The sequence below is a fragment of the Schistocerca piceifrons genome, chromosome 8 (assembly GCF_021461385.2).
Source record: "Schistocerca piceifrons isolate TAMUIC-IGC-003096 chromosome 8, iqSchPice1.1, whole genome shotgun sequence".
Lineage (NCBI taxonomy): Eukaryota > Metazoa > Arthropoda > Insecta > Orthoptera > Acrididae > Schistocerca > Schistocerca piceifrons.
In genome coordinates this window covers 386,814,080-386,828,841 of record NC_060145.1, presented here as the reverse complement: position 1 = coordinate 386,828,841, position 14,762 = coordinate 386,814,080, and the positions used below count along the sequence as shown (strand labels likewise).

General features: G+C 41.8%; 1 non-coding gene across 1 annotated transcript; it reads left to right on the top strand.

The window, feature by feature from the left end:
• Positions 1 to 6,548: 6,548 nt before the first annotated feature.
• Trnak-cuu lies at positions 6,549 to 6,621 on the top strand. The gene has a single exon. It is a non-coding gene; the product is annotated as a tRNA-Lys (tRNA).
• Positions 6,622 to 14,762: the final 8,141 nt, after the last annotated feature.

Below are 14,762 nucleotides of genomic sequence, written 5' to 3'. Positions count from 1 at the left end.
ATATTTTTTAGCTTTTGCTCGTTCAGTGATAAATTGATTATTTCAGCTGGTGTATTATTGTGTCCAAGCACAACGCGTAATTACTTAATTGTTCTATTAATATAGCGGTACTTCCATTTTTGCCTTACTTAATTGTGCAATATAGCTCTCGAATAATACTAGTCGAAACTAAACCAAAGGACCCTGTGATAATACAAATATACATGCCAACATCCAAAGAAGAAGACGCAGTCATCGACGAAATATGAGAAGAAATAAGTAATGCGAGGAGAAATGTTATGGGAGATGAAAACCTGAGTGCCATGGGGGACTGGAACGCGACTGTGGGTGAAGAACCGGAGGAAGGAATTGTTGGCAAATATGGACTTGGAAGAAGAAATGAATTAGGAGATCGACTAATCGAGTTCTGCTCGAGGCACCAATTAGTTGTTGCAAACACACTTTTCCAACATTACAAACGAAGAAGATACGCATGGAAGGCCACTGGTGACCGAAAGAGACAACAGATTGATTACATTCTAATGAAAACACGTTTTAGGAACCATGTAAAAGATTGCAGTTGCTATCCACCTGCAAACATAGGCAGCGATCATAACCTGGTCCTGATGAAAAGTTCACTGAGATTCAAACGTTTGAAGAAGCAGCCAGCAAAACTTAAATGGGAACTAGAAAAACTGAAAACTGAGGGACTGGCAAAGCGCTATTCTCATGAAACAGACAACCTAGCTAAAATTTTTAAACATGGTGGAGTAAGTGAAGACTGGGATCAAATTAAATCTTGTATATACAAAGCAGCAGAAAAGATAGCCGGAAGGACTGAACCTAAAAACATGGGGAAATGGATTAAAGCAAGTAGTATTGAGCACTAGTTTAACACAAACCTAAACACTGCATCAGAAGGAAGTGTTCAGTTCCTAGTGCAGTGAAATGTGACAATTATAAGGAGAGGAACGGCACCACAAATGGATGAGAAACGTATCATGTACAAAATCGTCCACGCAACCTACCACTGAAGATGCCTTGCAGAGAATAAATGCGAAACGTGTATGTCACGAAAATTGTGTTTCATTCAGTTGCAGTCAGACTGTCCAAAAAGTAAAAATTATCAATATACCCTAATAGTAAACGTAACAACACGTGTTAAGTTCCACTCGCGAAATTTAGTTGAATGCGAAAGTGTTCTCGCAGGTGGTGTTGTCTAGTACCAGTGGAAATTGTGTAAACAACAGTGTTCTGTGCAGTAGTGCTATTTTTTTCTGTGCTGCGCCAATATCTTCGAGGAAATGGTAAACAGAAGAGTCAACAGCAGCGCGTAAGCAGCAGGTGCGGCGGGCTCGCTCTTGGCCGAAGGTGCGGCCGCGGCTCCCGGTATAGCGGAGCTGGTCCGCTCCGAGGTAAACGCTGCGCTTCGCGATAAAGACAATCTCGATCTGATAGCAGGCACTGTATCAGATACAGTAACGGCAGCAGTATTGGCCAAAATGCGTGAAACTGTTGAGGCCAATACTGCCGAACTTACAGCACTAAAAAAGTCTGTGTCTGGATACGAGACAAAGGTACGAGATTTGGAAGTGAAACTATCTGCCGCAACAGACGAGCTAGAACAGTACCAGAGGCGAAATAGTCTACGACTGTTTGGAGTAGCAGAAAATAAGGAAGAAGACACAGACAACCTGCTTATACAGGTTGCGCGTGAAAAATTAGGCGTTGAAGTGACTAAGGCAGACATTGATAGGAGCCATCGGGTGGGACGAAAACTACCAGGTGCTACCAAACCTCGTCCAATAATAGTTAAATTTGTCTCATACCGAAAAAGGGCAGAGATCTTTATCCAGAAGAAGAGGTTAGCAAGGACAGGGCTTACAATAAGGGAAGATCTGACACACGAAAGTCTAAGGCTTTTAAACAGTGCCATATCCCATTTCGGTCTTCAGAATGTGTGGACTCAGGATGGCAGAGTAATCATTAAGACAGCAGCTGGAAAGAAGACAGTCACAAACATGACAGAACTGAATAGTATTAAGTGAAGCTACTCGAGCCAAACACCATATGCAAATTGTAACAGCACTATACTCAAATATACTGTTTTGTAATTGTATTAACTTTTTAATTATACCCATATTTGTACCTTCAACTAATCGTTTTTGTAACTGTATTAACTTTTTACTATTTTTTGTACCTGTAGTTCTAACGTTTACTTAATTTTAGTTACTGCTAATTCCTTTTTTTCATTTTCTCAGCTTATTCTCTTCCATTCTGTAATAGTACCATTGCAATTATTAGTCTCTCCTTTAGCTCATTAATCACCCATCTCTTCGGTTTACATTGTTCATAACAAAAATCACTATCAGTATCACTTTATCAAACTTCAATCTAACTGTAGCTTCCTACGATAACCACTACCAGTATCACTTTAGTAAATTTCAATTTAATTCTAGCTTCCTACGATAAGCTAATAGTTATTAAGCTTACTTCTCTCTGCTGGCAGCAACGACCTCTTAAATCACTCCCCTTTCCCGTATTTCCACCCTAAGCTGTTTCAAATACGCTAATTACATTTCTCCTCTTACGACAGAGGATACACAGTGACACACAGCCGTCACTATTTTGGTCATATTCTCCTTGCACCGAATACCACTAATCCATTTTCTACACTCCTGCAACATCAGGAAATCTCTTGCAGTCGCCTTTCTTTCGGTACTCGTGGAGTCACAAACAGGGCGCGCAAAATCTCGGACACCCCTGTGTTATGTCACTTGGCGGAAGCAGCGGCCAGTGCCCCTCCGCGGCAGGTAGTGCCCAACAAAGGGACAAACCAGTCTGCCACCCTACTACAGGCTGCTCAGTGGAACTCGACAGAACTTTTAGTAGCTCACTGCAACATCCAGTCTTTACCTGCACATTACGAAGAACTTAGCCTCCTCTTCAACCAACTAAACTACTACGTACTTCTCTTATCCGAAACGTGGTTAAAACCACACATATCCTCTGCAACTATTCATCTCCCAGGGTACACATTTCTTAGGGCAGACAGATCAAAAAAGCGAGGTGGCGGGGTCGGCGCGTATATACGAACAGACCTCAAAGCGAAAGTCTTATGTACGTCAAACCCTGCTGAAGAAAAAGAGGCTGAACTCATGTTAATTGAAAAAAATATACAAAGTAGGAAGTTCTTGACTGGCGTCGTGTACAAGCCACCAAAAATAAGCTCAATGAGTTCCTTTCCGTCGGAATTACATTCACTTCAGTGTCAATACGAACATGTCATCGTAATGGGTGACTTGAACACAGACCTGCTAAGAGACATTCCCTCCGCAATAAACCTAAGAAGATTGTTTAGTTGCAATAGCATGAACATTCTTCCATTACAACCCACACACCATACGGCGCACAGTCATACTCTTATAGACATAATCGCAACGAAACAGACTGACAAAGTAAGAGATGTTGGTCAAACTTCGGCTCCAGGTCTCTCAGCACATGATGTAATATTCCTGGCCTACTCTGTGCAGCCCCCCAAGGATCAAATCGCGTTACATAACTTGTAGGAACATGAAACGTATTGACCTTGACGATCTAACAGCCGATTGCTCAGAAATCTCATGGCATAAGATAATCAGGGAACCTACAATCGACGGCAAAATTAATGAACTTGGTGATAAACTCACTGCCCTCTATGACAAACATGCACCTGAACGCACAATCCGTGTAAGAAAAGCTCCTGCTCCATGGCTGACAGCTGAATTACGTCAAATGATGACTAATTGGGATGCTGCCCACAGGCGTTTCAAGGCAGATCCGAAACCCGAGCGTTTCGAAGAATATAGAAAGCTACGAAACAGAGTGAAACAATGCATTCGCAATGCTAAAATCAGGCACGCTCGTTCCCTTGTATGCAGCGATCTGACGCCCACGACTCTATGGAAGATTCTCCGTAGCTTAGGGGTCGGAAAGGCAAAATCGGGAACTACTTTTCATGTGTCAGCTAACGAATTAAATGAATTCTTCTCTGCACCTCTGAATACCCAGAAGAATCCCCAAACAGGATAACTAACAACGATACCTTCCATCTAAAACATGTAACAATAAATACGGCAAGAAAACCAATAATGAGAATCTCTTCTGATGCAATAGGCAATGACAGTATCGGTATAACAATGATTAAGAATGTTGCCGATATCTTAATACCAGTCTTAACTGACATATTTAATTTTTCCCTCGTGAACGGAATATACCCCACTGCATGGAAAAGAAGCATAATTCGACCCATCCCTAAGATCGAAAACCCGCAACTGCCTAGTGATTACCGACCAATTAGCATACTGCCTGCTGTTTCCAAAGCACTTGAATGTATTGTTCATGATCAAATCACTGAACACCTGCATGAATTCAGTCTATATGACAAATTTCAATCCGGTTTCTGTAAACATCACAGCACGAACACTGCTCTAATTGAAGTAACTGATGACCTAAAATATGCCATCGACAACCGAAAGGCAACAATATTGACGCTACTGGACTTCAGCAAAGCTTTTGACACTTAACTTTGACATATTGCTCAGAAAAATGCAACAGTTTAATTTCTCAGATAGTGCAATGAGATGGTTTGAAAGCTACTTAAAAGACAGACGGCAATGTGTTGTCTGCGTAAATGAAAAATCTTCCTGGAAACATGTTTCCTCGGGAGTGCCACAAGGATCAGTCTTAGGACCACTTTCGTTTTCTTTATATGTCAACGATATTTCGTCGGTTCTGTCCTGCTGTAAATATCATTTCTATGCCGACGACCTCCAGCTCTACCTAAGCGTCAGACCAGAAGATGTAAACACTGCAATCGCTCAGATGAATAATGATCTGTCTTCAGTAGTGACATGGACGAAAAACCTGGGGCTTAAACTAAATGCAAAAAAGACGCAAGTAATCTTAATAGCACATCAGAAATTGATAAGTTCAGATTTCCGCGAACGGCTACCTCCTATTCTGCTCGACGGTACTCCAATACCATAAACAGAGAACAGTTAAGGACTTGGGTGTCACTTTGGATGAGCATCTCAACTGGGCGGAGAATACAGTCGCAGTGTGCCGGAAGACGTCTGCTTATCTCTATGCTCTCAAAAAGTTTCGGAACATATTTCCACAGGACTTGAAACGCCAGCTCGTGCAAGAACTCGTTCTACCGAACCTCCACTATTGTGATGTAATTCAACAAGGCATGAGTAGTGAAAACAAAAGACGGCTAGAACTAACCATGAATGCCAGTGTGCGTTACACCTGCAACATTCGCCGATATGATCATGTTAGTGCTTCATACTCCGAGCTAGTGTGGCTGCGGCCGGACAAATTGTGTTACTACCACACTATGTCTACATCACTGACTCCTCGTCGCGCAAGCATCCCAGTACCCTGCTTCAGAGATTAAAAACCTGTCATGCCATCATAATCGAAACACGAGGTCACTCTTATTTGGTATCCTAACTGTGCCCACTCACAGAACAAAAACTTTTGCAAACTCCTTCTCAGTTGCCGCTGTCCGCCTCTGGAACAAACTCCCCCTTGCCTTGGGCAAAATTCAATCCCCTGCTGCTTTTAAGAAGAAGTTGAAGCATTTCCTACTATCATCCTCATAACGTTCTCCACAAAATTAATGTACAAGGCCAATCCTCTCAGCTGTCAAATAGCAAAGCTAGCGCCTCCTATCTTGCTCCTGAGATGCCTTCCTCTTCATCTATCTCTATTAGCCATGCAATCTTCTTTTTCTTTATATTTCCTTAATTATGTTTCATCATGTCTCTATTCTTGTCCTCCTTTCACCATCAGTCTGCCTCATACTCCCTGCTGCTATCACTCCTATCTAAAATCTGTCTCTTCAATAATGTCTAATTATAACAGTAGTTATGATCTACGCATATAAACTCTATATGTATGTATTTTTCCAGATGTGCCTTTGTAATTGTTTATTTCACTTTTTGTACTAGATGTAGTTTAACATGCCTACTAAAACTTATGAATGTAAAATAAGTAGAATGCTTGGTTAGATGTAAGAGAGGGCCTGATGGCCCTAATCTTGCCAGGTTAAATAAATCAATAAATTAAAATAAATAACTGAGGAAGACAGAACTACAAAAGTTGAAAATGGTAACACTTTGATTTCGGGGCGTTTCTTTCTTTTCGAGGAGGACAGGATTGCAGACGCCTGCACAAAGCGCTAGCTGCAGAAAAAAAAAAAAAAAAATTCGCTGTATGAGCATATCACCATATTGTAGTATATAACAGCAACTATGGACAAAGATGCTTTAAGCTTAGGCTTTGTAGACGCAGTAGTCTGGTAGTGTGCTTTATTTACTGGCCAGCGGTGGAATGCATTTTACTTTGCTTCCACCAAAGACGCGTGACTTTCGTGGTCGACCATCAGTAAAAGTCGTTTCGTCTTGCTGCTATGAAGACAAATTCCCACATCAAATATTGACATATCTCCACAAACAGCAAAGAAAGGATGGGCTACTACATTGCAACTTTCTACTGCATCATGGGTGCCCGCTCCTCGCGCGGCCCGGCTAGCTCAGTCGGTAGAGCATGAGACTCTTAATCTCAGGGTCGTGGGTTCGAGCCCCACGCTGGGCGACAGGTTTTTTAAACTTTTGTTGTCTGGTACGCCATAAAACTAAATCTTTTGTGCAATCAGTGATAAGAGAAACAGCTTATTTAAGTGAGTTTGGAAATTACTCCAAGCCCCTCTTTGCGTTGCGATGCTCGAGATACAAGGAAGGAAGAGTTATTTTGAAAAATGAAGATAATCGCAGGCCAGTTGCTTAATCCATGACCGGTTTCGGAACAGTTACACTTCCATCATCTGATGTACACTGCAATAGTAAAAATATTCTATTACACGCGAAAGGGAGGGGATCCTCAAGTCTGAAATATCAGATAACGAACATTCGGCTAAAATTTCAAAATTAAAACAAATTAAAAGAGAGAACAGGATGTTAATTACAAATGAAATCACTTAATCATCTGATGTCATCCTCACACTAATGTTGTCATGGAACAAAAGGATTCGCGTCAAAAGAGTAAAAGGGACGTAAAACAATGCGAAAAACAGACATCACGGCCGGATGCCTGTTTTCCTCGCAGCAGAGGAAGACGAAAACGACGAATCACCACTTTTCGCCCCACAAGAAGTGGCAAAAATAATAAAGTCTCTCCCGACGAAAAAGGCACCACGCCACGACCGGCTCACAAATCAACTGATTAAGAAACTCTCGCCTCTGGTAATCCAACGAGCTGGAAACACGCGGAAGAGGTCGCGATAGCAATCCTGGAGAGGGCCCATTATTCTCACAGCACTACAGACCGACTAGTCTTCTGCCAACCCTCAGCAAGATCTACGAGCGCCTCCTACTCATACCAGTTGAACAGCACATTGGCAGGGAGCAACTACTCCCTGATTTCAAATTCCCCACAACAGATCATGAGGGTAGTTGAGGCCACTACAAAGGCCTTCAACCGCAGAAGCTACGGTGGCATAGTGCTACTTGACGCAGCCAAAGCCTTCGATATAGTATGGCATGATGGGTTACTTTACAAACTATACACTCAAGGCTTCCCCGGATGGACAGTCAAACTTCTACAAAGTTATCTTACCGGTAGAACTTTCTCCGTTAAAACTGACACCTCCCTTTCCACAAGGAGGCGCATACGTGCCCACCTGCTACAAGCCTATATACGGCTGACACCCCCACCGCCCCCCTGGTAAAGACGGCACAGTATGCGGACGATACCGCGTTCTGTACTCGAAACGCACACCGGGATCTGGTCACTCGACGACTGCAAGTAGTCCTGCACGCAGCAGAAAGACTATACACCACGACAAAACACAGGCAATGTTAATTACACGCCGTCTCGGGAAACGAGGCCCGCTAAGGAGGAGGCCCCTCCATCTCAGGTTCGGCGGACGGGAACTACCGTGGCGGCAGGCAGCCAATTACCTGGGGGTAACCCTGGATGACAGGCTGACTTGAAAACTGTACATTGAAGACCTAAGCCGCAGCGCCAGCGGAAGTTTGAGCACCCTATGCCCGGTTCTGAACGCAGAAATTTCTCTATCCTCAAGTACAGGCGTAAGAGTTTACTGTACCCTAATCACACCAATAATGGAATACGCCTGTCCTGTATGGGGCTACGCCGCCGCCGCCGCGCACGAAGAAACTCCAGGCAGTGCAGAACAGGGCACTCAAACGTGCGCTACATCTTCCCAACCGATTCCCTACATTAAACCTGCACGAAGCCTCTGAAGTCCCCCTCCTAAAGTAACGTTTCGAAGACCTTGCAAAATCCTTCTATGAAACCACAGCTAAATCACACAATGAACTAATAAGGTCACTAGGACGTTATGACCCGTTCGAAGAGTGTCATAAAAGACCCAAGGCGATCTTCCTTGACTAACAGGTAACAAATAACCAAGCTTGGCCAAACCATCAAAGTAAAGGGAAAAAAAACAGCAGGCACTCTTCCTAACATTAGCAAATTACATATTAAATATATCTATAATAAAAAATACAAAAATCAGACATCACCTCATAATATAAACAGACCATCAATCCATAATCATCCACTCACCCCACCAACCACGGTATGGCAGCTAAAGAAACACTAAACAAAAAACACAAACAGCAACGACAAGCCCAAGAGTAAATATCCAAAGGACAAAAGCCCTAATAACATCACCCTCAAAAGATGAGGAAATAAAAACATTGCGAAGTAGACCCATTGGTCACCAAAGGCTGCCCACGCCTAGTGTAAACGGTAACTGCTTACCTGCCTCTTCCCCGACTCCCCCCCCCCCGGTCAGGATTTTTAGTGTGTGGTTAACCACACTTCCTTCAACCACTGTCCAAAAATTTGCGATTACACTTCACTGACGTTAATTAAACTGTCCTGTGAAGGTATGAAAGAAAAACAAAAGACTTCTGAACGTTATGCAGAATATAATTAACTTTACAATTCAATCTAACCTTTACCCTTACAGGCAGAGCAATTCCTTAGTGAGTAGGATAGACGAATAGACGGTTTAATTGTAAATTGTACTTTGTTAAAAAAACTGATAAAATTTTGAGGAAAAATGCAGACAAACGTCCGTTTTACAATTTGCAAGTGTATGGCTAAGCCGGTGGCGGTAATTGCACAGTCAATAAAGACAGAAAAGGTTGAATGTGGGGGTATAATTCGTGCAATCGACAATTTTTGTACAGTGGAAGGAGCGAGTTCCATGAATAACCAGGTAATTGTAAAAATCCTTACACTGAAGGGATGCTGTACTGGTGGGGTGTGTTTGAGGATCACTTTTGTACGATTTTCTTGAATAACTCCAAAATCGAGGCTTCTATCGAAAATGCACTCAATACAAAATTTAACTACGTGAATTGGATTTTCCGTCGGTGATTGGACGAAAATGACACTTAATAATACCTTAAATTTCCTGTAGAAAAGACTTAAAATTCATTTTTTCTCAAGGACTAATACTCCGCACAAAGACAACGAGAGACTATTGACAATCTCGCGCGACGCGCGTATGTTACAACTTAGGTGGTTTTTGTAGACCAATTTACGAGTGTTTCCCGGCTTGATAGGCTGTAGTTTATTGTTCTGTACCTAATTTTTCGTCTCAAAATCCTTTACATCACTGTGGTAAGTTGTAAACATTTATCATTTACACCCTGTATATACGTGTAAAAAAGCTAAATATAAAAACTGTAAACGAAAGAAGGCCATAACTTCCACCTTTTTTGAAAACAGAAACCACAGTTCAGTAAACAAAAAACATTTATAACAAAAAAGTCTTAATTTATCTGTAAAACCCTATATTTTACAACAGCGATCAAATCAGTAACATAAAAACATGGTCTCTACCACCCACTAGTGTGGGTTCCAGATATAATGGTCGGCGGTGGGTGATAGGAGTTCTAAAAACATTTTATTAGGTTTTCATAATATTTTAACAAAGTATTTGGTATGTAATTATTATTGCTTTAACTTTCTATAACTCTGCTTTATAAATTTTAAAGCACAAAGCTACTGTCCTACGTTATTAACCACCATTACTACGGTGGGCGGTTACAAAATTTTGCTAGCATCGGAGACAAAAGTGGAGAGTAAGTAAAAAAGCTTGACAACCACAGCATTATACACGTAGGAAATGCTTACTCTCAAAGACAATGCATTAAAAGAACAGTTATAATTAAAAATCACATAAAATTAAGAGCAAAAATCGTAAGGCCAAGAATAGAATACGAAACATCGCCCAATAAACAGTGCAGAAACGTACAGTCAAACCCCTTACATTAAGGTTCCAAGGTGAATGCGAAGAATTACCACTCTGTGACACGCACAAAGAACCAAAGCAAACTAGGTAACGAAACACATTCTTGAAAATTCAAACTACTAGACTCAATTAGTAAAACCAAAACAGAAAAAGAACTTCAGGGTATGGGAGTACCAAATTTACAGGAGCGCGACACAATCAGGAAAGTTATAGAGACAAAGGGTTCCGAGGAATATCAGAGGAGTAAATAACAGACATGGGCAAGTAACAGTCACTCGCTGCGTTTGAAAGAATATTCGACAAAAGAATGGGCAATAAGTGTCGATTTTACACGGGTCTGAATAATTCACTTCCGGAAAAAGCCATCTACTACTGACGCTCCTCCTCATTTGCAGTCGCTACGCATCTTCTTACGTAACGTCTCGTCACTCCCCGAAGTTAGTGCAGCTTCTAGCACCAAGAACAGCAATGTAAATGTACTATAGGTGGTTTATTCAGCCCTTGCCGTGTACCCAGTTTTTGCGGGCAGTCTTCGTCTAAAAAGTCTTAGCAATTTGCCAGAGTAGATCGGCAAATTCATGGACCTGATGACTTGGTGCACACCCCATCTTTAGCTGGGCCTGACAAGATCAGTCTAATAAGATTGTGAGTTTCATTTATACAAAACCTTTCCAAACCTCACTGCTCCAATTTTGATCATGTAATCGGCAAACAGATAGTTCTACGACAAAATGTGCGAAGTACCACTGAACAGTCTGCCCCTCCTCTGTGTCTTTACCGTTACAGCTCAAACCGAACCAAGCGCGTGGGGGAGGGGGGGGGGGGGGCGGCGCGGTAAACTACTTTACTCGTATTTAGGAAGACTGAGTTCAAGTACTTATTTGCCTTCAACGGTGAGGGGAAACAAAGAACAACCTAGGGTCAACAGACATTCGTCGTTGACATAATGATGTTAATTACGAACCTAAACTTAGACAGCTAGACGAGAATTTAAAACCCGATCGTCCCAACTGTATCCCTGACAACTGAATGGAGTCGGAAATAATGCCAGTCGTCTCTTCGTTGACGTGGTTCATAGTCTGTGCCCAGTATGCACTGATTACAGAAAATGGAATGTTAAAATTAGCAAACAATTTACACGAGATACTGCTCAGTAACTTCCAATATTTTATATCAAGGCAGATGTGGAACCCGCACTATTAAATCATAACACAAATGTACACACATCACCCATCTCTTTTTCTATTATTCTACTCATTTACTATGCGTCACAAACACACGGTTAACTTTTGCACTTCAGTTATTGCACTGAAATCATGAGGAGTACTGTCATGCAAAGCGTTTTTCTGTTATTCTTACACGTTGATGCAACACGTCCGCGATATTTCTGATTTTTTATCTCCTCCTGCTTGCTTTCTTGCTTCGTGGCCTTTCTCCATAAAACTTGCAAATTGCTCAAATTGTTTGTTATTGGTGCAATGTCGCCAGAAAGTTGCAACAGCTGCTGGGAGAGATACATGATGGCAACGGCCCAGGAAAAAAAAAGTGCAGCTTAAAGATGCTGCAAAAGCAACAGTTCACCTGAAGATGACTGGTAGGAAACTCGTAGAAACGTTGTGACAACATAACATGGCCAATAACCCGAGAAAAATTCACAATACGATTTGTTGTGCTGAAGTGTCAGGAAATAACGGCGCTAGGCAAGAAATGCTACCATATTGACATCCAGAATGACTAAAAGCACACAAAATCAGAAAAAGCAAATTTACTGCTGCCAAATTTTGAGGCAATATTGAAAATATCGTTAGAGGTATTCCGTTATGTGCCACCAATGTGCCACCAGTGAAGCGTCTACAGTGGTGAAAATTATTATTTCCTGCTTCCAACAACTACGTAGCAGAGTGTACACTCTCCCACTCTCCTTACCCACCCCCCCCCCCCCCCCCCCCGAGCCCGAGTGCCTGGATCAAGAAAACAAGAAAAGATAGACAGGTGTAAAAGTCACACACATTACAGCACTGCTATTTAATGGAAAATGGACTCCTGTCGTCTGAAATGTTTATGAAAATACAATATTTCGTGCGCAGGAAGCTTGCGAGAAGTGTTCCACTCCCGAGTCTTCTCTCCCGAAGGGACGAGCAAAAAATATCGGTATCAGAATATCGATGATACCGTCATCTTTCATAAACGTCGATAGAATATATACATTTTCAAATATTTGCCCATTCCTATGAGAGTGAGATGGTTGACTTGACAGAGCCGGTCCCACGCAGAGGCAGTGAGTCAGCTGTTAACGCTGTGAGCTGCTTGGCAGTGAATCACAGCGGAGACACGCGCGGCTGATGAATGGGCAGCCCGTTGTCCCCTTCCTGTCCTCGCTGCGTATAGTGAATCACTTTAATATGCGGACACTATATGTTAAACTTGTAGCATCATAACTTTATTCGTAACAAAACATATAACCAAGTATTATATTCCGTGATGTGTCTCGTAAATAAAAGCATAAACTTCATTAAGATAACGTACATAAGTTCTTTTATAATACTATTTAAATACAACTCTGTCCTATATTCACATTACTTTAATATTCGGACACTTTGCAGAACTAAACGTTTCAAGACAAGATTTTGTGGAACATTAAATGTTTCGATATTTTGTCGGGTAGCAATTCTGTTTTACCAATTCTTTCAAACGCTTCAGCATACTACAAACCATTTTTTTTTTTAAATAGTCCGCATGTAGACTGTCCTATTCTTGGACGATTATGGTGTTTTTCTAATATGTCACTCCAGTTCTCCCCCCCACGTTCTAAATGCGGTTGAGATCTGGTGATTGAGGTGGTGGTTGTAAGACTTTGGGGCAATTGTACAACAAATATTCCTGCACAATGCGAGCCTTATGTTTCGGGTCATTGTCCTGGTAAAATCTGCACGTGTTTGATATCGCCATGGTTTCAGCACTTTTCCGTAAATTGTTCTTTAATATGTTCAAATAGACATATTTGTCCATAATACTGTCGATGAACACCAATCCGCCCGGTCCAAATATCGATATACAGCCCCAGACAAGAACGTTGCCACCTCCAAGCTTTACAGTCGGTTTAATATGTATTTGTGACTGTAAATTTTTTCGTTCTTCTTCTAACACACTAGGCTTCGTCCATCCGACCCAAAAACCTCAAATTTACTGTCGTCGGCAAAAATGACGTCGTTCCACAATATTTCATCCGTCGTAATGAACTCCCTGGCAAAGTGCAATATCTTCCTTCGATTCCGTCCATTCACATACTGTTTCTTCCTGGCCACTCTTCCATTGCAGCTATTGCAGGTACAGGATGTACCTTCTTGCCAGTCTCGTTTAACAGCTCACGTGCTAATCTGGGTGCACTGAGTGCAGGATCCTTCTTTGTTTTCCGTATTAGCTGCCTCTTGTCTTCGGTGGCCCTTTTGCGGAAGAGAGTTGATACGGTCCTCATTTTTGAATCGTCTGACGGTATCTGCCACAATCCTCTTACTTACGTTGCGCGTGGCAGCAATTTGTCTATATTATTTACCTTTCGCGTTGTGAAAAATCACAAGCTGTCGTATCTCAAAATTAGTATTAGCTTCGCGTGGCATCGAACCGTTTGGATAGTCGACCGCGCTTGTAAACGCACACGTGCCCTCTGACGTAAGTATTTAACCCGGTGCGAACGGTGAAAACAAGTGCGGCACTGCCATCTGTCCGGATATTAAAGTAACGTGACCATCGAAGATTGCTTTATTTCATTCGTATTATTGAACATGTGGTATGCGTTGTGTAAACATCATGCATGCTAATATTTACTAGACATCTACTTTCATATAATACGTGGATATATTTTTCTTTTATTCAGAATACAGTTATGATGCAGCAAAGTAAAAATCTCTTAGTGTCCGAATATTAGGGTTAGTCACTGTATGCACCAGGCGCCTACCATCAAATAAAACTCACAGACTGAGCACGCCTCTATGAAGACAGACAGAGCCAAAGCAAACAGATCACTGCACTCTCATAATATACTGTGTTCATCATAAGAACAAACCTGATGCAAACATTACACCATGTATCCTTCCGCGGTTGCTCGAATCCCACTGCTTATGGTTTCACGTTGAACGGCAGCCAAGTTGACTTGAATACAGTCAAGTACGAAAATAAGGTTACGTTTTATGCTTTGCGTTATGCGCACATCGACTGAGCGATTTTACGGGACAAAAGAGCAACCGACGCATTTAACTCGCACAGCTATGGCTAGCCAGTCCAACAAACCAGCGAGAAACTGCAGTTACGACGTAAAAAGAGACGAGCACAGAATTAACGTAGCTACGAATGTCATTCAATTTTTAAAGAGCATCAATTAATATTCGACACAACTCCAACAATATCATACGCTTGTTAGGGAACCAGACGGTAAGCACAAAATGCC